Raw genomic sequence first — 24,816 nt, forward strand, 5'->3', positions numbered from 1 at the left:
GCAAATTATGTTCAAAGGCGTAGCAGTTAAAAGTAGGTTTAAGATCTGAATATAAGAGTTGTTAACGAAAGGTAATGGGTGATCAAACCCCTAGTTGCAGTCCTACCGATTATTGAGCACACTGGGTATCTAGCTGCCCCTCGGTGAGAAAGGCTTGGACAAGGCTGTCAGAGTGGCCGAGATAGAAGAGGTCTCTGTTAGCAGTGGAGGAACAGCCAAGATGTACAGGAGAACTGTACAGAGGGTGGGAGAGTCCAAGGAAGGTTCTGCCAAGTATGGCTTGACAGTTCTTTTTTTAAACTTGCTAGTACAGGACATGCTAAGTTAAAACATCTGAACTGTTGCCTAGTTACTGCAACACACAAAAATCCCAAGGACTAAACTTAATGAATACCTGGATCCCTTCTTGAATGCCCAAAGAAATCTCTACAAAAAAAAGACCCAACTACATGACTAATGATTAGGAAGAACTAGCACCCACGCTTTTTGTAGAAGTGGGATGAAGAGGATTAATGTGAACTCTACAAACTTCACCGGATTTCTTATCTGAAAAGTAGTAATAAGTCTCCACCTCTGGTGAATCTGCAATAGAAATCTGATCAAATTCTAGAAGGCAACCATTCATGGTTCAGTGAACAGCACAACTGCTGGGGACTCCAGGGAACAGAGTTTTTAGCTTTGAGCTCAGCTCAGCAGTGCAATTTGCTGCAATTGACTAGCTTCCTGTGCTCACTCGCTTACCTTATGATAAAACAGATCATAATGCTCAAAGTATCCGAAGTACGCAAGGGGGAAAATGGAACACTCTTCCCTCTAGCCAAAGGGATGTATTTGGTGCATTAGCATAACTAAAAGATTACACCTCTAGTATATAATACCTATATTAATATTCCTCTTTCAAATTAGGTTGTCCTAGAGCCCCTGAGTGGCTTAGTTAAGTGTCTGACTCTTGATTTTGGCTCAGGTCATGATCTCACGGTTTGTGAGGTCACCCCCTATGTCTTCTTGGGATTCTCTCTTCCTTTCTGCCTCTCCCCCACTCTCTTGCTCTCTCTCTCTCAAAATAAACTGAAAAAATTAGATTAGCATGCTTGGGGCCTAAAAGCTACATAATGTGATAAAACATTTATTGAACACCAAGGTTGTACTATAAGTGTTCATACATCTCAGTTTGCCTGGAACAATTCTGGTTTATGTTGTCCAGGTGTAATTATTAATAGCACCCTCCTTGTATTCTCAAGTGTCCTGGTTTTGAGGATAGATTATTATATGGCTATCCTAACTATAACAAAAAAGAATGCAAGTGAAGATTTTCTGTATGTTTCCTGAGATATAAAAATTCATCCTGGGGTGCCTGGATGGCTCAGTTGGTTAAGCATCTGACTCTTAATCTCAGCTCAGGTCTTGATCTCAGGGCTGTGAATTCAAGCCCCATGTTGGGCTCCATGCTGGGCATGAAGCCTACTTAAACAAAAAACACCTCATCCTAAAGAACATGGTTCACATATCAATTAGGCTGCCACTTAATACAGCATCTTTTCTTTTTTTCAATGTTTATTCATTTTTGAGAGACAGAGGGTGTGAGCAGGGGAGGGGCAGGGGGAGACAATCTGAAGTAGGCTCTAGGCTCTGAGCTGTCAGCGTAGCCCCACGCGGGGCTCAAACCCATGAACTGTGAGATCATGACCTAAGCCAAAGTCAGATGCTTAACCAACTGAACCACCCAGGCACCCATATACTTCATCTTAAAGGTGAAGAAAGTTATCCAAGTCACTCAATTGCAGCCATATCATCTTCAGCAAGTCCTACAGGCAAGAAGCACACACATTCTAGTTCTAGAATAGGAAGTCATGCCTTTTTTAGGGGAGAGGAGATGGATAGAGAAGGATTGATGGGAATACTACTTTTCTGGGCATCTCTCCAAGGGTTTCTGCCTCATGGCCTCAAATGTGTCCCCTACCCCCCTCCAAGTTCTGAAAGCAATTCTCCTTAAAGTTCCAAGTTTCTTTGTTGTTTTTAACTTAATCTTCTCACAAACTGAATAGCACTGAAAATTATGTCCAGTTTTTTGGATCTTTTAGCCGCTGCATACGGACATTACCAAATCTGTGGTAGAATTGCATTGCATTTCCTCCAGCCCTGGGCAGACATGAGTGTTTCTAATTCATTAGTGGTGGGATGGAACAGACAGTGAAATTATTTCAAAGGGTACATTAGTGGCAGGGAATAAATGATGAAAACTTGTTAAACCACTTCACAAATATCTGTTGGCTGGAGTAATGGTTCTCACTTTTATGGTCCTTGAGACACATTTTTTTTTAATGTTTATTTTAAGAGAGAGCGCATGCAAGTGGGGGAGGAGCAGAGAGAGGGAGAGAGAGAGAATCCCAAGTAAACTCTGCACTGTTAGCGCAGAGCCTGACGCAGGGTTCCATCCCATGAACCGTGAGATCATGACCTGAGCCAAAATCAAGAGTCAGCGCTTAACTGAGCCACCCAGGCACCCTTGAGACACCTTTCTTAGTAGTGGAACTGGTGGCTCTCCTGAAAGGAGTGGACACTTCAGGGACAGGCACACGATATCCCACTAGCATTCCTGTTTGAGTAGAATGCCTATGGCCATGACCAAATTCTCTCGCAAGTTTTCTCACATAGGTTCACAGCAAAGTTCTTGCCTATCAGAAACCATTTTTCTTGGACACTGGCTCACTGGTATTCTCCACCTTTCCTCCTGCTGTTTGAATTCTGCTTTTCACCATCTGCAACACTGCTCAGCTTAATATTCTAATGGCCGTTGCCATAAAAGTACATGTCCCCAACTGTGGCAAAAATTAATTTTTCACATTGGCCACAATTTACTGACACATCTGTTCTCAGTACACTATTGTGCTGCAGTGGTTGTGAAGTCAGAATCAGAAACAGCTCTCCGGAAACATCAGTTTGAATAGAATGTGAAACCGCAGAATACTCCCAAGTTTGCTGCTAGCATCTTTCACACAAAGTACCTGGAAATCACATCTGACTTACTCATCCAGAAAGTATTGCTCTCAAACAACTCCTACTCTTTATATAATGAAAAGCATATTGGCATTACTGGGGGAGGGTTGGGGGAGGGGTACGCAGAGGACTGGGTGGAATCCGATAATATTCTATTGAGAGGGATGATGGCTATATTATTTATTTAACTCCAAAGATATAATTCTTGTATATACGATTTGCATGTTTTTTTAAAACCACATGGGGCGTGGGCATCTGTTCTTGAAAGGAAACCCCGGTTTCACCCAGACTCTCTCTAAGAAAGGTGGACAGGCAAACCTTGGTGGTAACTGATGCCCCAGGCATGTACCAGTAGTGTGAGGCTGTGCCCAGAGTCAATGTTTTTCCTTTATGCTAATAACTGAAGATCTCAATTGCTTTAGGAAACAGATGGTTGTCATTAAGAACACAAAAGGATAAAAGGTCTGCCCCGTGATCCACTCGGTCTAGTATCCAGTCAGACAATGGAACTAAGAGATGCTTTGTGAAAGAGCATAATTGGTACATAAACTTAGTATGCCAAACCCAGCACTAGACAAATGGAGAAGCAATTGTAGAGCATGCTATTACATGAGGCATTGTGAGGCATTAGCACAAAGAGAATCACAGAATAGTTTTAGCCCCATAAGCACAGACGGAGACAATAGGGATGATACGTTCCATGGTGTAGGTGGAGAAAAATGAGGAAAACCTAAGAAGAATGAGGATTGAGGCAGTGCAATGCAGTGGTAAAGAGCACAGGTTCTGGAACCCCACGTACTGTATTTAAATACTGTCTCCACCACTTACTAGATACATCACAATGGGTGAGTTACTTAAACCACTTGGTGCCTCCATATCTTCAGCTATAAATACTATAAAACAGTAATTCCTAACTCTAGGGTTTTGAGAATTAAAGCATTTAGTGTTTGACATCATAAGCACTCAACAAATGTGAGCTAATCATGGGATCTGTAATGCATTGTTTTAGGTTTGGGCCTACAAGGATGTTACAGTCTAGTAGAGAAAAGAGAAAAGTGAACGAGCCATTTCCATCCAGTGTCATGTTACTGAAGCAGGAGACACAGATTCCTCTGAGAATATCCAATGAACACCTAATAGTTAAATGGCTACCATGTTTTGAGCACTAACAATGTGCAATCTGGTCTCCTAAGGGCTTTAATCACATTATCTCATTGAGTTTTTACAACAACTGAGAGCAAGGGGCAAAATTCAGCTCTGTCCAGTGCAGAGCTATGTTCCTTCCCCTTTGGGATGCAGGTCTTCATTAGTGCTTCAAGGAAGTTTGCACCTCAGAAAAAGTCCTGTCTCAAGAGAAAGCAAGAGGGAGACTGTCCTCACCTCCAGCCACTTTGCCTCCAGCCATATTTGCCTAATCACGTCCATCCATTTGAAAGCAGGTGACTTTGGGGTGGGCAAGGGAAATTTCAAGCCCCAGGCATGGGTGTGAGAGTGAAATCGGAGGAGAGAGGCAGGCAAGTACCCTGAGGAGGAACTGATTGAAGCAGGTCTAGTATAACTGTTCTACTGCTAAGGAGCTGTGTTCCCAACATTGCAGAGAACGTGCCCACCCTGGAACAGCTTTCCATGCATTCTTCCCAGCAACACCAGCAGCATAATTGCAAACACAACTTGCTTCATGGCTCTCCACAGACACACCAGTCCTTCATGCCAGGTTTTGGGAGAACATACAAGCTATTCACTGCAGTCTCAAGCTCACTGGGAACTCTGAACACCTCATACTTAGAAAGAAAACATTGCTTTTCCAAAGCTCCTTTGCTCTAGATTACGTGAGAGACGTTAGCCTGTATATGCTGATGTCAAACTCTTCTCTGATAAGGGAATAGATAAGAGAGGCATTTCTTGGAATGAGTATCTAAAAAGAATCTGAGGAGAATCTAAGCCTTGGAGAAAGGGAATTGAGAAGACTTTGACCTAACGCAAGGGAAGACAAAACTGCCTTAAATTCATTGCAAAATATATCAGCACCTATGTTGTTTTCAATCATTCAACTGGACTTATTAACCACTTACTCTGTGCCTTGTGCTGGTGATTCAGTAGTGAAGTAGTCAATGCAGTTTCCACTCTCACGCAACTCACAACCTCATAGAAGAGACAATCATTAAGTAATTAACACTTGTGATAAGTGATAGGAAAAAAAGCATAACCTAGTAGGTAGGAGTTGAGTAGAGCTCACCAGAGGAAACAATTTGAAGGATGAGCAGGATTTACACAGGTAGAGATTGGGAGAAGGGTGCCAGGAAGAGAATACAAGAGTGTCAAGAAGAAGGCCGCTTTGTGTGCAGAAGAGAGGGAGGGGCCAGAAGTGGGAGTACTTGCCTGCACGTTGGTGTTGGGGGGCCGAGGCTATGAAATGGAGCAAAACAGGGTAGAAGACCTATGATCGGCTCTATTTTTCCTGTGTTGTCTACTAAATGAAACATGCTATCTTCCCATTGATACATTCTCCAATAAACTCAGTTTCAAGTCTTTAGAATCCCTTGACCATCCAGGATAATCATGCATAGAGATCTGGGTTCCCTGAAGTCCTATTAGGCATATTTTCCCAGCATTGTGGAAAAGGAAGTGTCCTTTGTATAATCTTAATACCTTTCAAAGCACCTGCCTATGCAGTAGTCTATAAGCCATTTGTGAAAGAATATTGTCAGCACTGTGCTGATTGGGGAATGGGGCACCGTCCCTGGATTTATTCCAAAGGGTAAATTAGAGAAACCCTTGAATGAATAATTTGGTCAGTTCACTCCCTGAGTAACTTCAATTTCCCTATCTTGCTTCCTGTCATAATTTTCTTTCTAACCCAGAAAAGCAGAATGTTTATAAAGTACACAAGGTATACTGCTTGGCCTACACCTGCTGTAGTAAACATCTACATTTCCCAGCCCTCTTTAAGGCCTTGCACAGAGCAATTCCCAAGGTAGCATCTCCTAAGATGTGTTCTGTGATGCACCTGGAGTAAAGTGGTCCATCAGTCAATAGGTTGAGGACAGTACATGTGATATCCACTCACAGAAAGGTACCACTCACAGAAAGGTTAGTGCATTAGGGCACTAACAAGGCCTATAGTAAAGAAACCCAGTATTTCCCATATGTATTTAATTGCAGGAACTCTTTGTTTGAATAAGCATGTTTCTATGGCAATACTAGCTGAGGGTATTGCTTATTTTTTATTTAACAATTGTTCAGTGGGTGGTATGTGTAAAGTAGGTGACTGTGTCACAGAAAGAAGGAATAATAGGGGGAGGGTTTAGTGCATTCAATGTACAGTTTCAAAATATTCAATTCTATAGAGGACAAGAAAAGAAATGGGTGGATGAACTCATAAGATACATCAAGTATAGATCAGTAATTAGTAAGTAGAGCATGTATGGATTAAACATCAATGAAAAGGGCTACAAGATCCAAGAGTACATGAGGTAATAACATACCTGCGGGGCACCTGGGCACTAAATATTCAATGATACATTATATATCAATATTCATGAGTCCTTAATTCGACCACCCACTAGTGTTACCTACTAGTGTTCCACGTGCCGTCCATGGCTGTTCAACAGACTATATGACAAGCTACAATTCTGACTAATTGCACCTCTCTAACAGAGCAAGTATCATTGACCCAGGATCCACTTGTTTGAACCTCAACTCTAGTCTTCATGTCTGCAGCAGGAAAAGCTGATGCAGCTGAGATAGAATACATATAACATAGTATGCCCCAGGATAGTCCTATGGATGCCACTTGTTCCCTATCCTAAGTGTTTAACTTGACCATTCTCCGCCCCTTGCTTCTCACAGTGCTGTACACTGATTTAATAAAAAGTGTGATCCATGCGTTTCAATTGGGTATGTGAGCCTTTATATTTCATGAACTCTAGGATAGCCTGCCTACTGGTGTACTTGGAGCCTACTCAGTTTTCCACATGACAGAGTGACACACACAAAGATTTTTAAAATATCTAATATACATAGTCAATAACATTGATAAACGTAGGTTACATTGATCAGGAAAAACCCCCACAAATTATCAATAGTAAGAATGAGAGAGATGACATTACTACACATTATAAAGACACTAAAAGAAGACTAAGGAAATATTATTAACAACTTTATGCTGATAAATTCAACAACTGATGAAAGGGACAAATTCCTTGGAAGGCATAAACTACCAATACTCACTCAAGAAGAAATAAATAATCTAAATGGCCTTATCTGTTAAATTGAACCTTCTCACAATAGTACAACCACTTTGGGAAACAGTGGGGCAATTCCCTAAAGGATGAAACAGACTGACTTACATGACCCAGAAATTCTATTCCTAGGTATATACTCAACAGCAATGAAAACATATGTTGACACAAACACTTGTAACAAATGTTCACAGCAGCGTTATTCATAATAGCTAAAAAGTGGAAACAAATCAAATGCCCATTAACTGACGAATGGTTAAACAAAATGTGGTATATCCTCACAGTAGAATATTATTTAGCCATAAAAATGAATGGAATACTGATACATGCTATAACATAGACGAACCTTGAAAACATTATGCCAAGTGAAAGAAGCCATTTACAAATGACCACATTGAATATGATTCCATTTATATTAAAGTGCAGAATAGGCAAATCCATACAGGTTGCCAGGACCTGGGGAGAGTGGGGGAAATGGGGACTGACTCCTGATAGGAACAGAGTTTCCCTTTAGGATAATGAAAATGTTATGGGATTTGGTTGTGGTGATAGATGCATAATTCTGCAAATATAGTAAAATCCACTGAATTGTATACTCTAAAAGGGTGAACTTTATGCTCTGTGAATTGTATCTCAATAAAGCTATTATTAAATCAATCTTTGTAATTTACCATATTAAAGACAAAAAAGAGGGGCGCCTGGGTGGCTCAGTCGGTTAAGCGTCCGACTTCGGCTCAGGTCATGATCTCACGGTCTGTGGGTTCGAGCCCCGCATCAGGCTCTGTGCTGACAGCTCAGAGCCTGGAGACTGTTTCAGATTCTGTGTCTCCCTCTCTCTCTGCCCCTCCCGTGTTCACGCTCTGTCTCCCTCTGTCTCAAAAATAAACGTTAAAAAAAAAAAAAAAAAAAAAAAAAAATAAAGACAAAAAAGAATCATATGAATAGATGCAGAAAAATATGTGACAAAATCCAACATCAATTCTCGGTTTAAAAAAAACACAACAACACCTTAGCCAACTAGGAATAGAAGGAAACTTCCTCAACCTGTTACAGGGCATCCACAGCTAACATTATACTAAATGGCAAAAAAACTGCATTCTTTCTAAAATTAGAAACAAGGCAAAGATTTTACTCTCACCATTTCTATTCAACACTGTACTGGTTCCAGCCAGTGCAATAAGGTAAGAAAAAGAAATAAAAGATGATTAGATTGGAAAGGAAGTAATAAAACTATCTATTCATAAATGACATAACTGTCTATGCAGAAAATCTTATGGAGTCTACAAAAATCGGTATTAAAAATAATAAGTGAGCTTTAGCAAGTTTTCTGGATATAAGTTCAATATATAAAAATAGTGTATTTTTATATACTAGCAAACAATTGGAAATTGAAATTAAAAACAATACCGTTTACCCTACTACCAAATATATCAAATGCAAAGCAATAAATTGACCAAAATATGTATGTCCTATACTCTGAAAACTATAAAATATAGTTGAGAGAAATTAATACCTCAATAAATAAAGAAATATTCTATACTCATGGACCAGAAGACTTAATATTGTGAAGAAGACAGTTCTCCCTAAATTTATTCAATGCTATCCTAGTCAAAACTCTAACAGTTTTTTTCATGTAAAAATTGACAAGCTAATTCTAAAATTTATTTGGAGGGGCTCATGGGTGGCTCAGTTGGTTGGGTGTCCAACTCTTGATTTCGGCTCAGGTCACGATCCCAGAGTCCTGGGATTGAGCCCTGTGTTGGACTCTGTGCTGAGCATGGAGCTTGCTTGAGATTCTCTCTCACTCCCTCTGCTCCTCCCCCCCATTCTCTCTCTTTCTCCAAAAAAAAAAAAATTTTTTTTTTTTAGTAAAATTCATTTGGAAATGAAAAAGACATAAAATAGCTAGACAAATTTGGAAAGCTAAGTAATCAAGATAGTATGGTATTGGCATGAAAACAGATCACTGGAGAACAGAGTGTGGAAATAGACCAACATATATATGGTAAATTGATTTCCAGTGAACATGTAAAAGTGATTTAGTAGAGAAAGGATCCTTGGATTAGAATACCAAAAGCACAATCCACAAAACAAAAAATTGATAAATTGTACTTCTTTACAATTAATAACTTCTTTTCTTTGAGACGCTATTAAGAGAATAATAAGACTAGTTACGGACTTAAAGAAAATATTTGTAAACCATATGTAGGACTTGTATATAGAATATATCAAAAAGTTTCAAAACTCAACAATAAAAAAGCAAACACCCTAATTAAAAATAGGCAAATGATTTGAACAGACAATTCATCAAAAAGATACATGGGTGGCAAAAACACATTTACAATGTCATTAGGGAAAGTCAAATTATAATCACAAAGAAGTATCATTACACATCTATTAGAATATCTAAAACTAAAAAGACTAACCATACCAACTCTTGTCAATGATGTGGAGCAACTGGAACTCTCATGCTACTGATGGAAATACAAAATAGTACAACTACTTGGAAAATAATTTGGTCGTTTCTTAAAAATTTAAACATACCCATCTTAGGGCCCACCCATTCACTTCCAAGGAGAAAGTATATGTTTATGCAAAGACACGTACACAGATGTTCACAGAAGTTTTATTTCTAATACTTCAAAACTGGAAACAACCCAAATGTTCATCAGTAAGTGAATGGATAAACATATTGTGGTGAATCTACTGAGTAATTGATACCCTCAACAATGGAATACTAGTAATCAATTGATACACTCAACAACATGGATGAATCTCAAAATAATGCTGAATGAAAGGAGCCAAAAAAAAAAAAAAAAAAAAAGAGCATACCATATGATTCCATCTGTATGAAATTCTAGAAAATGCAAGCTAATCTGCAGAGGCAAAGAGTAGACAGCAATTGCCTGAGGACAGGAAAAGGGATTACAAAAGGATATAAGGTAACTTTTGGGAGGGTATGGATATGATCATTTACTTGATTGTGGGGATGGTTTCACAGGTGTGTACATGTTAAAACTTATGACATTTTATAGTTTAAATACATACAGTGTATATTGTGTGTTAATTATCTCAACAAAACTATTAAAAAGATCAGAGAACAGGGTTTTCCAAAGTAAATGAAGTACCTATTTAAAAAATAATATTCAATATTTATTGAACGTTTTTATATACCAAATTCTATTCTAGTTAAGAGTTATTACTTCCTTTCATCTTCCCAGTAACCTTATAAAGGAAGTACTATTATTTCCATTAAGTAATTCACTCAAATCCCACAAGCCAGTGAGATGTTAAGCCAGAATTCAAACCCCGGACCATTTGACTTTACTACCCATAATCATAACCACTATATAACCTGGATCCAGAAGGCCCTCAAGGAATTTGGAGTCCAGTGTAGAGACAGATACCACCCTCCAGCCTACAAGAGAGTAAATGAAAGGGAGAAAAGGTGGAAATTTGGTGAAGATTAAACTAATCTCTTGATAGGTCCCAAACTAGACCATTGACCTAGTGGCATAGGCAATGCTCTGGATAACAGAGTCCTGGTGCTTCTGTCAAGTCACTGGACAAGGAAGGGGTTGGGGAAGGATAGGAAGCCCCTGTCTAGACTAAAGGAGATTGACCATGCACATTCAGTTCAGGCAGTCCCACCAGTCAGGGCTCCTCCAGTTTCTGCCCATGTTAAGACAATCATCAGAAGCAACTGAGCAGACATTGCCTTGACCCATTTCAGGAGTTCCAAGAGAGGTTTCTAATTAGAAGATCTAAGATTTAGAACCGGGATGAGCCCTTTCACTGCTCGGTATTTCCACTTCCTCATCTCTAAGATGGGGAAGTTGAATTAGGTGTTGCTGTGGTTCCTTCTATGTCTCACAGGCTTTGTCCTGGCCTGTTTTTATGGTTTTCCCAAAGAGTATGAAGGCTCTGATGGGGATCCATGAAGTGTCTAGAAGGGTGACTTTACTTCTCTCAGCAGCTCTGCTGACTACAGGGAACTATACTCAGATTATAAAACAACACCATTAAATAACTAGAAAGGAAAATCATTAATGGCAGATGGCTTTATATCAATAGTTACTTTTGTGATTATCAAAGTAATAGACGTTAATTATAGACATTTCAGAAAATACAGACTGTGAGGAAAGAGTTAACACAGCATTTCTGGTTGCTTGCTCCTTACATGTCTTCAAGAGACCCATGATTAACCCTTGGCAGCCCTTAGAGTGTTCTTTATATTGGTGGTTGATGACTTACATACACCAGGACCAATGGATCGATCATACCATACGTGCTTCTCAGGGGCACTTTGCACAAACATCGAGATCAATGATGTGCACCTAGTTTCATTGTTAGGGTTGGGTTTTGGTTACCATAGTTGGTTGCATACATAGTAGGATATACTTATGTGACCAGCCCCCTACAAAAGCCTTGGACTCTGAGACTCAAACAGGCTTCTCTGGGTAAAGACATTCTATATATGTCCCTGAAGTTAATGGCGAAAGAAAGAATACGCCTGTGTGGCCTCCACACTCCTGTGTGGAAAGACACTGAAGTTTGTGTTGAATGTCTGGACCCCATGAGTGCATATCTTTTTCCCACTGCTTTTGCTCTATACGTTTTGCTATAATAAATCTTAGTGAGTATATAACCTGCTATTGAGTCCTGTGGGTCCTTCTGGTGAATCACTGAATAACACAGAGATAAATATATAAATATACACATATATATAAATTAACCCAAATCCTTATACTTGGAGATAACCACTTGGCTAGCTTTAAAAACAAGGTTTTGACCAACCAAATCATCTTACAACACTTGATCTTAGCCAAAAGGCCGAAAAGTGATCCAAATCATCTTACAGAAGGCCTTCTAAATTGTGAGAAGGCAAACAAAACTGCTAATTAAATTGGTAAATTGTACCATGGAGTGAAGATTAAATTTTATGGAAGCCCCGTGTTAGGACTTACATAGTTTTACTGTTTTAAATGATTACCAAGATTTACTGAACTTTACTTTTGTGACATAATAATGGTTTCATATATGACTTAATCATTAATTCAGAATCCAACTTTTAATCTTGATTGGGTTCCTATGGGAACAGTTAGGACACTTTACAAGAAATGGCTTTATAATACTGCCCAAGAACAGGTTGTGAAAAGCAGAGACTGCCTGTCTCCCTAAGAATCTAGGGAGACAATGGGTGGGGGAGTGAACGAGACCAGCTACCCTTCCATGTACCCCTCATTCTATAAATCACCCTTTTTTTGGCAGCTTCCCTCTATGACCTTAGTAATAAAAATAATGATAACTACTAACATTAATGAGTACTTATTCTGAGCCAATCACTATTCTAAGCACATGTTTTCTCTTAATCTTCACAACAGCATATTCAGTAAATGCTACTATTTTCCCCTTTATAAAAATGAAGATACCAAGCCTAAGTACAATTAAGTAGCTAGTTCATGAAACTAGTAAATTAGATGGTACTGGGACTTGAACCTGAACTCAGGTCAGCTGCCATACTTCATGTCCCCTTATGTTTATACAAATGAGATGTCACTGATATAAATGGGTTTTAGAGTTAGGTTTTGTATTAGGGTTTTCAGGGAAACAAAACCAACAAGATACATACACACACACACACACACACACACACACACACTCACACACATTCACAGATTTATTTTAAGGAATTGGCTCACACAATTGTGGGGGCAGACAAGTCTGGAATTTGCAGAGCAGGCTGGCAAGCTAGAAATTCAGGGAAGAGTTGACGTTGTAGTCTTGTATTCAAAATCTGAAGGCTGGAAACACCCAGGTTTCTATTTTGCAGTCTTGAAGCAGAATTTCTTTTTCTTCAGGAAACCTCAGTTTTTGCTCTTAAGGTAACTACCCACATTATGGAAGGTAAAAAAATCTACTGATTTAAATGTTAATCACACATAAAATGTAACTATCATAGTTCTGATTTTTCTCTTTTGAAGAGGAAAGGGAGGGTGGATCCCCAGATATGATTTACTCAAGACTAACCCCAAGATGAGCCTGTTACCCAGTGAAAAACCAGTCCCATGAGTTGGCAAGCCTCTTAGCCACAGCCATGCAAGTGTGGCATTGGCCAGAAGAGGGCACTGCCTTCTACTTGTGTAACATTTGTGCAACCATCTGCAAGGGAACTAGGAGGATAGAAAAAATGTTGACACTACTTTCAACTACTGTATTTTACAGTCCCTGATTCATTTTAGCACAACCTTTGGTAGAATAAATGCCTGTGAACTTTTAGTTGTACCGTAAGACCAAAGCACCTCATTGACAATATTCACACTTTATGTTCAATAACGCAGGAAGACATGGGATGATGGTGTCCTTCTGCTTTCCTGGTGCATTATAATTGGTCTGGTCAGGCAGCATCAAACCAGTTTTTCCCAGAGTAGGCCAACTCAAGCTGATGCAGGGGGAAAGAAAAAGCTGAGGCATTGGCAACTAAGAGAAAGAACTGGGAGGACCCCTGGGGCTCCGGGCAGTTGAGGAAACTTCTAGCAAGATTCATAGGATAGGTCTGGGAAGTTACTTACTGTGTTTGCGTTTGAGACAATAACACTGCAGGGCCCTTTGGCAATACTACTCAGTCTAGCTGAGCAGTTAATCTAATCTCTGGATTCTTAATTGGGAATGGAAATCCAAATAAATACAGTTATTCTTTAGTTCTCATTGATAATTAAAAATCCCCCCTCCCTGCTTCCATTTTAATGAGAGCTTCCATTTGTGCAGCTTGAGATTTTGCAGAGGACTTTTTCATCCCACAGCAAGTAATAGAGCAGGTACCAATTATTTCCAATTTACAGTTGAGGAAACACAGAGGTTAAGTGCCTTGCTCTGGCTCCCCTGTAATCCAAGCCTGGAAGGAGACCAGAAACCTGGGGCCTGATCTTAGCTTTGTGCTTTGTCCCCTACCAAAAATACATTCCTGGGGCGCCTGGGTGGCTCAGTCTGGCTGAGTGTCTGACCAACTCTTGATTTCAGCTCAGGTCAGGATCCCAGGATCAGGCTCCACAATCAGCGTGGAGCCTACTTAAGATTCTCTCTCATGCATGTACTCTCGCTCTCACTCTTGCTCTCGCTCTCCCCTATTCTCTCTCTCTCTCTAAATTAAAAAAATAAAAAATACACCCCTAACTCTCATTTACTGCTATTCCAGGGTCCATTAAAGATGCATATATGCGGGGCGCCTGGGTGGCGCAGTCGGTTAAGCGTCCGACTTCAGCCAGGTCACGATCTCGTGGTCCGTGAGTTAGAGCCCCTCGTCAGGCTCTGGGCTGATGGCTCGGAGCCTGGAGCCTGTTTCCGATTCTGTGTCTCCCTCTCTCTCTGCCCCTCCCCCGTTCATGCTCTGTCTCTCTCTGTCCCAAAAATAAATAAAAAACGTTGAAAAAAAAAAAAGATGCATATATGCAAACACTGTGAGCTGATAATTCCACTTGTAGGAATGTGTGCAATAAAACCCCATCAACATAGAATGGATAAATAAATTGTGGCATATTTCTTTTTTTAATGCTTACTTATTTTGAGAGAGAGGGCACATGAGCACATGCAAGCCAGGGAGGGGCAGAGAAAGAGGGAGAGAGAATCCCAAGCAGGTTCTGCACTGTAGGCAAAGAGCCCAAAGCGGGGCTTGATCCCACAAGCCCCTGACCTGAGCTGAATTCCAGAGTCAGAGGCTTAAGCAACTGAGCCACCTAGGCACCCCATCTGTGGCATATGTCTATCACGGAACACAATATAGCAATGAGAATAAGTGAAGAAGATCTACACAAAATGTGAATAAATTTCACAAGTATACATAAAGTTCAAAAACAGGCAAAAATATCAAGTGTGGAAAGTTAGGTTACTGGTTATACCTCAAAGGACTAGTAACTGGGGGAGGAGTGGGTACAGAGGTCTTCTGGGGTGACTCTAACATTCTACTTTTTGATCTACATAGTGGTTACCAGGGTAACATAGGTGTGTTCACTTTGCACAAATTCACCAAGCCATACATTTACAGTGCATGTACTTTTCTGTATCTGTTACACTTCAAGAAAACAATTTTAAAGCCCTGATTCGTCTAAATGAATCACCTTTCCGTGAGCAAACATCAGGACTGCCCACATGAAGCTTATCCTCAATTACACCAGATTTGTTTGTTGCTCTGTTCTAACAGTGACCACATCACCATTCCTCTGAGTTTCCAAAGCATTGAGAGAGCAGGTCAACAAGGGTCTTTGCATTTGTGCATGCAAGAATACATTTCAGGAGGGCTGCCACCTAGGAAGTTCAGCACCTGCCTCCAATACTATGAGCATGTGTTCTTTCTTGCGTGTCCATAAAGTAAGGAAGAAAGAACTAAGCAGGATAAGCCAATCACAGAAAACATCCCATCCAAATGCAAAAGTTCTCTTGCCTATGTCCCATTTTAAAAGTTCTTATTTTTGTATGGAAGGTTTCACAGGTTTGCCTGTCACCCTTGAACAGGGGCCACGCTAATCTTGTCTGTGTCACTCCAATGTTTTCAGGAGATGTGCTGCCAAAGCGAGCACACCTGTCTCATTTTTAACAGCCAATGACACTAGCACCATTTTTCAGGAAAAATAAGAAACCTAACCCCTGCATCCCAGGGTGCAGACAGCACCTCTAAACAAGAGGGCATAGGGCAGCAATCAAAACTGTTCCAAACTGTGGCAGGCCCTAGTGAAGTGAGAAATGGAACCCAGGGTACCGTCTGCTTCTCATTAGCTCTTATTGCTTCTTGAAGGAACAAGGTGTTTGAAAAATCTTTTTTTTTTTAATTTTTTTAAAAATTTAGAATTTATTTTTGAGAGAGAGAGAGTGAAAGCAGGGGAGGGGCAGAGAGAGAGAAACACGCAGAATTAGAAGCAGGTTCCAGGCTCTGAGCTGTCACCACAGAGCACCAACGTGGTGCTCGAACTCAAGAACTGTGAGATCGTGACCTGAGCCGAAGTCGGACACCCAACTAACTGAGCCACCCAGTTTTCTACACTGGTGCTTGAAAACCTTAAAAGACAAAAGTACAACATATTAGATCAAGGGTTGGCAATCTCTGTCCATGGGCCAAGGACATTTGGTTCAGGGTTACACACACACACACACACACACACACACACACACACCATACTTTCTCAGCTGCTTTGGAGAGCTCCTACCACCACTGCAGCTCTTGTATCTTCTACATCAGTGATTCACTGCTGTTTCAGTCCCACACTCTATCTCAGGGGAGAAAGACTGAGAACCACCTAGATAACCACTTCCATACTCTCTCCAACTGGATTGTGTGTGAAGGAGCTGGCCCTCTTTCTTTCCTCCCAGTGGCCAGAGGGACACCAGCTGTACTTTTTGCACCTTTGCAACCTTTGGTGGGGTTGTCAGAATTCTGGTGGCTGGTCCATGGGCGTGCTGCAAACACAACCACAGAACAACAGGGTGAGAGAAGAAGCCAGGACTGAGCCAGGGTGGTGTTCTTCCAGGGTCTAAATGAATCCTGGAGGTAGCAGAGATCCTCTGGGTATGCATACCTGGAGCCCAACACCAGGAATTTTCTGGCAGTGGCAACACTCAAAGCCAGGTAGATGACACAAAGACACATACACAAAGAAGCTCATTGCAGCATTGTCATTATAGAGAAAAATGAAAGGCAACTGAAGCCACCAGCAACAAGCTGTGTTCATTATATGATATCGTCATATACCATGGATTATCATGCAGCCATGAAAAAGAATGAGGCTGCTATATATTAACTAACACAGAAGGTGGTCTACACCTTGAAGTTAAATGATAAAGGCAGGATGGGGAAAACTATATATCGTGTAATTCCATTTATGTATTATAAAATCCTGAGGCATGCACATAGTCTCACACCCACTAGAAAAAGATCTAGAAAGATACACACCAAATTATTATCAGGTTACCTCTGGGGATGGGAATGGAAATAGGGAAGTGAGGGAGAACTTTCCAATATTGAAATTTTCATTTATATATTATTTGTTTATGATGGACCAATAATAGTTCTTTTGTAATTTGAAAAAGCATCTTAAAAAAAACAAGACTATGGGAATGGGTTATGGAGGAGGCACATTTGATGTGGGTGATCAGCACAGCTAGAGGCTTCTGTGACTCAGGCCCAAGGGCTGGGAAGTAGACTCTCTGAGAGCTGGGAGAGAGACTCCAAGCTCCTGATTATACAGGACTGTTCCTTTTTTCCCCCTTTCTGTTCTCCCTCTTTGGGGTCATGTGCTCTTGGCTCTCTTTGGATCACTTCCAACTCTATGCAGCCAGAGGAGAAGGGCCCCTCCCTCAGAAGATCCAGGGAGGATGACTTGGGCCTACTTGGCCCTAAGCCTTATGAAGAAACCTCCTCTTTACCTTGGTGCCCATTTCCTCGGGGCTCTTTCCCTGGACCTTTGTATCAGAGCACAGGATCTCCAGAGGCTGAGGGAAAAGGGCCACAGCACTTGGCAACTTTTAGTGTAGCCTTCTGGGGCTCTCCACCCAGATTCCACCTTAGAATTGCCTGGGGAGCTTCGAAAAAATATAAATCTCAAATATAGACATATATGTTGAAATAGAGAATAAATGTTTTGTTGTGTCAGCAAATGACCAACGTTGGGTAAAATAGAAATTTTCATCCATTCCAGAAGGTGTGTAATTGGTTAAGAACCTTTTGATAAGTCGTTGGACAATATTAAGAATCTAAAATAGTTTCATATTATTTTGTCCAGTAATAAAACTTCTGGAAATTTCTCCTGGTGAAAAGCAAAATGCCTCAAATAAGGAAAATTTATGTGAAGAGTTCTCTCATTATGTTTCCTTTTGTAATAGCTAAAAATCAGAAGCAAACTAAATGCTCAACAAATGTCAGGTGAATGGTTAAATAGGTGTACTCCATGGAACATTTTGTGACAATTAAAATTGTAATGAAAATTTGCAAAAGTCAGTTAAAATGTAGTAATGATGAAGGGTGCCTGGGTGGCTCAGTTGGCTAAACATCTGACTCTTGATTTCAGCTCAGGTCATGATCTCATGGTTCGTGAGATCAAGCCACACGATCTCATAATTCTCTCTCCCTCTCTCTCTGCCCCTCTCCTGCTTGTGTGCTCTCCCTCTCAAAATAAATTAATAAACTAAAAAAAAAAAAAAAGAGGTTCACCGCTAGGAAGATTCTGGCTCTTTAGGAGAAGGTGCTGCAGCCAATTTGCTGTTGGGCCAAAGGAAACAAATGCAAATTGAATAGGAGAAAGAAGCTAAGGAAAGGCAGACAGCAAAAAAGGTTGATCATCAGAATATAACGATCCTTTTATGGCCCAACATTCTGAAGACCTCAGAAGAAGGGTAACATAGTGATGTGGCATGATTGGTGGGGCACCAAAGAGCCCCCTGCTTATAAATGTCCTCATCTGGTGCTGTGTTGCCTGTAATTCCACTATTAAGCTAACTCCACTTGGGTCATTAAGCATTGCCCATTCTTTGTTGCCCTCTTCTAAAACATAGACTCCTGAGAGGAATAACACTTTGACTCGACAACAATTTAGTGGAATTAGTTCATGATTTACTCAGCCAATTTGAGTACCTACTCTGTGCTTGGTACTACAGTAGGAATTGGGATACTATGGAGGGATGACCTCATTAGGGTGACTAAGACTTAGTTCAAGTCAGAAGTACCTACGGAACACCTCCTGTCACCTGACAAGGAGCTGGTGCTGGGACAGGAGGAAGACAGAAAAATGCCCAACACTGTCACCTCCCTCAAGGAGCTCACAGCTTTGTTGTGGGGGGGGGGGATCCAAGCACACAAAAGACAGAACAAGCAACTGCTTATTAAACTACTAATATAATCAAGGGCCGACATGAAGAGTGGAGCTCAGAGCCTTTGTGTCAAAGAGTCTTTTCAGAAGCTTTCATGATTGAACCACACTAACCTTTTTCATTAGGGAGCCTGGAAAAGAAGCTATTATAACCCAACTGTTTTCTAAATATTAACATGGGTGTGACTTCCTGGTTCCGAGACCTCACCTTAGTTTCTACCCTACATGCTATAGCTCTGGGTAGACTGAACACTACTGAAAGGGAGCTATTCATTAAGCATTAAGCATTAAGCAGGGTGCTTGGGACCCACCCACCTTCTCTTCCTGTGCCCCAAACTGGCCATTTGCCACATTTGCTGGTGGGCTGAGTGGTTTCACATGTACTAAACACCCACAAGATACATGGTTTCTCTCTATCATAGTCATGCTCACAAGGTACCCTCATGAGAAAAGCCTCACCAGCTTCTGGCTCCAGCTGTCATGGGAAGGAAGGATTATGACAGTCACCCAAGTCGGGAAAGGAAGCAAGATTTAGAAACAGAAGAACAGGTGTGGCTCAGAATCCAGGCATCAAGCAGGACCAGACGGGACTATATTACCAAATTTTAAGAAGGAGACTTTTCATGAAATTATGTGCCTTTTTATGAAACTATCTTTAGTAAATTGTGTGATCCTCGAAGCACATTCCAGGCCAAAGGTCCTTCGGGGCTGGATCAAAAGCCCAGAAGGAATGAGGAATGTAGGCTAGTGCAAGAACAAATCAACATGTAGCCCAGAGGAGGGGCAGAGTCATTGGCACCACAGGTCAGAAAAGACTGGAAGCAGAACTGGAAATCAAATCTGGCATTGCCAAGAAAGAGTAGACAAAGCAAAATCTAAGGCCAGGTACTGTGGTGGCACAAGCCTCGAGGGGGAGAGCACAGAGTAGGGTCCAAGTTGAAGATGTGCGTTCGGATCCAGGGGAGCCAACTGATGTCTACAGACTAAGCAAAATACTGGAAAAGTGGTTGCCTCTGGTTTGGGGGATGGGGGTGTTGCTGACTGGGAAGAAACATGAGGGGACTTTCTGAGAAGATACAGAGATGAATGTCCTATATCTTGAAAAAAGTGTGGGTTACACAGATATATCCATTTGTCGAAAGTCACTGAATTGTAGACTTGGGGTTTGTGTACTTTAATGTATGTTAAGTTTTACCCCTCAAAATTGTAAACTAATTAAACTCTCATTAGGCTTACTTTAAGTGGTGCTAGGGATTAGCAATTCTGAAACTATGATTTGTGTATTCTTGACCTTGAGGCTAATGGGAGCCAGATTTCTAAGTGCTGGGGAAAGAAATTACAAATATGGAAAAAGCATTTGTTGTATTAGAATTGGAGTTATTAGAATAAGTATATATTATATCATATATATCTCCAACATATTTCTAATATATATCTATGCCTCTATATGTATCTATTTCCATTTGTATATGTAATATTACCTAATTCTGTCTGGTAAGAGGCCTAGAAACAGTGACACACCAGTAAGAATGAGCACTTTTAGCACCCAGATCTTGGTTTCTAAATACCATTACCCACTAAAGGAACTAGCGATTCTTGAGAAATGGCTTATTCTGGGGCTGTGGGCAGGAAAAGTAGAGGATGAGCCTGGAACATCTTATTTTGCAAGAAGGTAAGGAAATGATCAAAGAATCATGAAAATATGTCAAAAAGACTCAAGAGCCAGCGGTAAGAGGCTCCCACTCCCTAATCTGGAACAATTTTAACATCAAAATAAATAATATTTATAATGGATTATACTCCACTGATAGCCTAAGAATCATGTTCATATAGATAGATAGATAGATAGATAGATAGATATAAATGTGAAGGGAAACCTCTTCATTACAGTAGAATGCAAAATGAGAGTTGTAGAAAATCATCAGAGGATGCCAAAATGGATGGGTAAAAGTTTGATTTAAAAAAGGATAATTACAGGGGTGCCTGACTGGCTCAGTCGGTAGACCATGTGACCCTTGATCTCAGGGTCATGAGTTCAAGTCCCACATTGGTCATTGAGCCTACTTAAAAAAAAAAAAAAAAAAAAAGGGATATGCAATTTTACTACTAGGTATTTACCCAAAGAATTCAAAAATACTGGGGCGCCTGGGTGGCTCAGTCAGTTAAGTGTCCAACTCTTGGTTTCAGCTCAGGTTATGATTTCATGGTTTCATGGGTTTGAGGCCCACATTGGGCTCTGTGCTGGTGGTACAAAGCCTGCTTGGGATTCTCTCTTTCCCTCTCTCTCTGCCCCTCCCTCACTCACTCTGTCTCTGTCTCTCTCAAAAATAAATAAATAAAATTTAAAAATTAAAAAAGAAGAGAATACAAAAACACTAATTCAAAGGGATACATGCACCCTGATGTTTAGAGCAGCATTATGTACTGCAACTGAATTATGGAAAGAGCCCAAATGTCCATTGACTAATGAGTGAATAAAGAAGATGAGTTACACACACACACACATACACACAATGGAATATTACAAACTGTAATAATCAAGAAATATTACTCAGCATAAAAAAGAATGAAATCTTGCCATTTGCAATGACATAGATGGAGCTAGAGTGTATTATGCTAAGGAAAATAAGTCACTCAGAGAAAGACAAATAGCATATGATTTCACTCATGTGAAATTTAAGAAACAGAACAAATAATCATAGGGGAAAAAAGAGACAGAGATAAATCAAGAAACAGAGAACAAACTGATTGTTACCAGAGTGGAGGTGAGTGAGGAAATGGGTTAAACAGGTGATGGGGATTAAGGAGTGACCTTGCCATGATGAGCACTGGGTGATGTATGGAAGTGTTGAATCACTATATTGCATACCTGAAACTAGTATAACATTGTATGTTAACTAACTGGAATTTAAATAAAAACTTTAAATAAATAGGATAATTACAGAGATGTAAAGTATGCAGCAAATGACTTAATGAAAGAGAAAAATAATAACTTCATAGCATCAGATACCACTCTACCAAGTCATCAGGGCTAAGATCACTATATAGTTACAAGCCAATATCCCATATCACATGCCCCCGATTAGGATGCTTGGAGAAGAGCACACTATCAACTCTGTGGTATTCCTGCCAAAAATGCATAACCTGAATCTAATCATGAGAAAACATGAGGCAAACCCAAACTGAAAGACATTCTACAAAATAACTGGCCTGTACTTTTTTTTTAAATGTTAAGGTCAAGAACACAATAAAAGGCTAAAGAAATGTCCCAGAATAAAGGAAAATAAATAGACCTGACAACTAAATGCTATGTATAATCTTGGATTTGATCCTCAGGGGAGGGAAAAAAAAAGTAAAGACATTTTGGGGGCAATTAATGAAAGACATAGTAGTATTGTATTAATGCTTAATTGCCTGATTGTGTAACTGCACTGTAGTTATTAAGAGAATGCCTTTTTGGAAAATTCATACTGGAGCCAATAGGAGCACATCTCCATCTTCAATGGGAGAGGAGAGTGGGAGAGAAAGAGAGAGAATGATAAAGCAAATAAGGCAAAAATGTAAACAAACAAATCATAAGTTGTAGAAGTTCCTTGGACTGTTCATGTAATTTTTCAGTAAAATTGAAATTATATCAAAATAAAAGGATCTCCCCAAAAAACGAAACAAAGCAAACAAATGTATGGGTGTGGTCAGCAGCCCGGAGGCCTATGCTTCCTGCTAGGACCAGAGCCAGCCCAAAGCGTGACCATTTCAGTGCCTGCAGGAGGGAAGGGTGGGGAAGGGGGGGGTGGTACCTGCAGGGTAGGCTTAAATTGGCAGTCAGTAGTATTATGTAAATTCTGTCAGCGACTAGACCACAGGCTGGGTGCAGTTCCTGGCAGGGCCATCCTGTCCTTACAGCAGAGAGGACTTACAGCTGTTTTGTGTCAGATGATTCATAGATAACATGCAACGGAGAAGAATCATTGGTAAATGTGTGAACTGTGCTCAGATTTCAATTTTTCATAAAACAGATTCTTGTTTAAGTCTTCTGCTATTGTTATAGCCATCAGGAAATAGAAATGCGTTTGCATTTTTGCAAGGAGGCCTGAACTTTTAAAATCTGGTAAAAGAGTTTAAGGTTCAAAGATTTTAAGGTATAATCAGTTAAGATTTTCCCTTTTAGTAAGAGTAGTAATTAAGGCATAAACTTTCCCTAAGCAATTTCTTTCCAAAAAGAAGCATACATTTAAAAATAATTCATTAATATATCTTCTATGGCCATTATTCAAAGCTTGGCCTTCTGCCATGGCTCTAGAACACAGTGATTTTTTCTCTGTCATTTCTTTTTTTGGCCAAAGATTCTAAGAATCTCTGAACTGTTAATTATATAATTTCCTCTGGTTTGTCCCCCAGAAGCTTAACAGTCAGATTTTTTCCCCAGCAAATTGAATGCCCCACAAATCAAAGACCAATTCTCTGAAAGTAAGACAGGCTTCTTCACACGACCTTTAGGTGGCTATCAAATGCTTTTTCTCTAAGAGGTAGCCACTCTGCCTGCTCCCTTCAAAATCAATCCCATTATGTAAATTCTTCCTAACCTCTAACTTATACCTCCTGGCTGTGCCTGGGAAGGGCCAAGAGTGACTGCAACACTGGGGAGTGGAACCAGAATTCATCTTCCCTTTCCCTCTGCCTACCTATGGGGAGCATTTCTAACAACCATCCAGGCTCACTCCCAGGCAGCCCTTACTGAGGCCGGGTGGGGGCGTGAGGGGTGAGGGGGGCAGCACGTAGCCAACGCTAGAGAAGGCACTGTCCCCCCAGGAGGGCCTGGAAAACACAACTCATTAGAGCTAGGCTGAGTCATCAGGGTGTGGAGGCTGTTGGACCACATTCTTGCAACATAACAAGCAAACAGAGTCCAGGCAGAGAACATCTCGACTGTGGATTCTGTAATACTTTTCAAGGCCAGTTCACAAAGGCATTCAGCAGCACTGTGAACGTGAAATAAAAGGCATACAGAACCACAGCTCCAAACTGAGGCCGATTGGAACTACACAAGGTTAGGTTAGCCTGTAGCTGACCAGGACAACAGAGGAAGAGGTCTCTTCTGGGACCTGAAGCCCCTGGCAGACGGAAGGCATGAACCCAAGTGAGTGTCTTGCCAGCCTTTGGTCTCCAGGATTAACTACTCTTGGTCTTGAACTCCTAGCTGGATAGAATTTACTGAAGCAGAAGGTAGCCCTTTTTACCCCTGAGAACCCAGGCAGAGAGGAAAAGTGCTTTGAAACTGAGATCTGTTTCCAGGGTATAATTGCTTCAGTCTCTGAAACTGGAAGACCAGGATCCATTTTCTTAGAGGCCAACAGCAGCCTGAGAGGCAAGTGTAGTGGAGCAAGAAGAGTCATGCAGACAAGTTGAGCCAGGCCTAACTTATTTTCTTTGAGGCTCAAACCCATTCCTTTCAGGCAGTGGTCTGGAGGCAGACACCTGGCTCTGAGACCAAACTAAATGTTCATCCTTATGAAGAAATGCTTCTAATAGACCAAAAGGTGGGATCCTGCAAGAAGCAAAAAATGCCAAGACTAACGCACTGGTGTGATGGCCACACCCTACCTCCCCAACCAGACATCTTAAACCTGACATTTAATAAGCTATGAGACACTTGTTTTCACTCTCACCATCAAAGTATAGGAAGACAGATGCTCTCTGCCTTTTTGCCTTTGGGTATTTTTCTCCTG

At 40.7% G+C, this 24,816-nt stretch overlaps 1 long non-coding RNA gene and 1 other non-coding gene across 7 annotated transcripts in view; both read right to left on the minus strand.

Moving 5' to 3' along the window:
* Positions 1-24,816, minus strand: part of LOC132668348 (uncharacterized) — a 59,733-nt gene that overhangs the window by 9,893 nt on the left and 25,024 nt on the right. For 2 of the 6 annotated variants that reach the window (XR_013556111.2, XR_013556110.2), the window contains exon 4: positions 14,884-16,685. The exons of 3 other annotated variants lie outside the window; for them this stretch is intronic. This is a non-coding gene — a long non-coding RNA (uncharacterized LOC132668348). Of the gene's footprint in view, positions 1-14,883; positions 16,686-24,816 lie in introns of those variants that run through there. One more of the 6 variants, XR_013556108.2, reaches the window with a different exon arrangement.
* On the minus strand, positions 15,702-15,811 carry LOC132670530 (U6 spliceosomal RNA). The gene has a single exon (XR_009606763.1). It is a non-coding gene; the product is annotated as a U6 spliceosomal RNA (small nuclear RNA).

Source organism: Panthera onca, chromosome B3 (assembly GCF_046562875.1).
Source record: "Panthera onca isolate mPanOnc1 chromosome B3, mPanOnc1 haplotype 2, whole genome shotgun sequence".
NCBI classification, from domain to species: Eukaryota; Metazoa; Chordata; class Mammalia; order Carnivora; family Felidae; genus Panthera; species Panthera onca.